General features: G+C 36.5%; 1 pseudogene; it reads left to right on the top strand.

Annotated features, from left to right (window-relative positions):
* Positions 1 to 320: 320 nt before the first annotated feature.
* Positions 321 to 1,723, top strand: LOC148118875 (olfactory receptor 5V1-like; annotated as a pseudogene).
* Positions 1,724 to 2,652: the final 929 nt, after the last annotated feature.

The following is a 2,652-nucleotide window of genomic DNA, read 5'->3' as shown; positions in this document are numbered from 1 at the left end:
GAGAATCATAAGACACGCTATACAAATCATAAGGATATATTTTTACTAGACCAAGTTAAAAAAAGATAAAAAGAAATGTGTAATTTTCTTAATGGGTACCACTTACAAAGTTAAATCAAGGTGAGATAAATAATTTAAATGTACCCATAACTCCTACTGAATTAGAAGAAATTTCCAACCCCCATCCCCCAAAAAGTATTCCAGGATTAGATGGTTTTAGCACAGAATTGTACCAGAATTTCTAAGACCAACACTCCTCAAAGTATTCCACAACATAGAAACAGAAGGAACACTGACAAATTCAGTTTATGAGGCCACAGTTACTGTGATACTAAAACCACATAGAGACTATGCAAAATAAAAGAATTGCAGATCAATTTCCCATTTGAACATAGATACAAAACACTCAATGAAATACCTACAAAACAAATCAAAAACACATGTAAAAGATGATCTACCATAATCAGATAATAGTAAATACGATAGTGGTAAGACAATTCATCTTCTACCATATTCTGCTGTTTTCCCACTTTCTCAGCATCGGGATCATTAATTTAATTAATCACTTGAATATTCATTCTTTGCTTTCACTTCCCTTAGAAACATCTCTGTGACATATAATATGGACATCTACAATCTTAACACAGTAACTCAGTTCATCCTCATAGAGCTCTCTGACCTTGCTGAGGTGTGCTATTCACTCTTCGTGGCCTTTATCAACATCTATCAGATAACTTTACTGGGAAACAGGGTCATCCTCATGACCACAGTGACTGAGAGGACCTTCAAACTCCCATGTTTTACCTGTTGGCAAATCTGTCCCTGCTAGACATATTCTGTCCATCAGCCACTGTCCCCAAGATGGTCAAGAATCTCTTGACTGAAGATCACAGCATTTCCTTTGTTGGGTTGCTTTGAAGCACTATTTCCTGGTGGCCCTAACTGGGACTGAAGTTTTCTTGCTGGTTGTGATGACTTGTGCCTGGTATGTGGCCATATGCTTTCCTCTGTTTTATTCCCTCATCATGACCAAGGTTCGCTGTGTGCAGCTGTTGTTAGGGACCTGGGTAGCTGGGTTTCTCAACTCCTTTCTCCACACAAAGTCTACCTTTAGTCTGTCTTTCTGCAAGTCCCATCGAGTAAACCAGTACTATTGTGATATCCTACCTGTGGTGGCCCTGTGCTATTCATCCACCTGCATGCCAGAAATGCTTGTTTTAGTGGTAGAGGCATTTTGGGAGTTGGTTCTTTTCTCATCACTTTGATCTCATTCATATACAGCATTCTCACCACCATCCAGTCAGTATAAGGGAAGCAAAGCTTTCTCCACCTGTGCTTCCCATCTTCTTGTTCTATGGCACAACCATATTTACCTCTAACCACCCATCCTCCAATCAACATTGTCCTGCTAGAGACAGACTCATCTCTATGCTATATGGGGTCATTACCCCCATGTTAAACCCAATTATCGACAGTCTGAGAAACAGAGAAGTCAAAGGAGCTCTCAGAAAAGTTTTACGTCTTAGGATATGTCCATAGAAAACATGATTGAAGAGTCTCTCAAACTCTTCTGAGAATCAATAGACAAAAAGAAGTAGCAAAGTACTAACATGATGTATGTATAGAAAGAAATTGATAACAAACTTGCATTTAAATTTACATGTTATTACGCACATCTCTGTATCCACTTTAAAGTTTGTAATTGAAAGATAAAAATCTTTGATACTGCATAGGATTGGTAGGTTACATGAGATAACTCTATCTATTGCTGTCTTATCTGTATCAATAGCTATATCTACATGAATGCCAGCCTTTATATTTACATATATCTATGTTACCACTTTCTCTTTGGTTCTAATCTACATTTATCCATGTAGTTATAGATCTTCATTATGTTTCTATTTTGTCTTCTTCCTTTTAAAAGACTTTTATATATGACCATGAGGGCCTTGGCTGCTTGCTTATCGGCACACCACGTGCAGGCTTCATGCTCACAGTGTTCATAAGAGGGTGTTGGACCTCCTGAAACTTGAGTTATGGAGAATAGTGAGTCACCATGTGGATGTCGGGGACAAAATCTTAGTCTTGTGTAAGAGCAACAATTGCTTTTATCTTCTGAAATATTCCTTCCACTACAAATTTTATTAATTTTTTAATTTAAATATTGGTTTATTTTTAGGTATGTGGGTGTTTTGTCTACGTATATATCTATGCACTATATATATTCAGTGACTGTGGAGGCCACAGGAGGACATTATATTCCCAGGAACAGGAATTTAGGATGATTGTAGTTCATCATCTGTGTTGGGGGAATTAAACATGGGTCTTCTTAATCTCTGAGCCATCTCTCAAAAACTCCATAATTTACTTTAAGTGAAAAGTTATTATAAACATTTAAGGAGTTAAATTGGTTTTGTTGTTTATAAACACTGTAACAACTAAACTATGATAGTTATCAAATATCTATCATTTTGTGGTGAGAGTTCTTGAAAAAATTTTCCCCACTAAGTAATGCATGTCTGATACTATCTATTATATTGAACATACTATTGAAGTAACATACTATTGAAGTAACATTCATAGGTACAAAATATTCTCATATACTGTGCACTTATCAAAAGTTCTTTTTAGTACAGAGTTAGGAGGGGAGGA

This window comes from Myodes glareolus, chromosome 19 (genome assembly GCF_982192425.1).
Source record: "Myodes glareolus chromosome 19, mMyoGla1.1, whole genome shotgun sequence".
NCBI classification, from domain to species: Eukaryota; Metazoa; Chordata; class Mammalia; order Rodentia; family Cricetidae; genus Myodes; species Myodes glareolus.
Note: the sequence above shows the minus strand (reverse complement) of the source record. Positions and strands in the feature narration are given on the sequence as shown.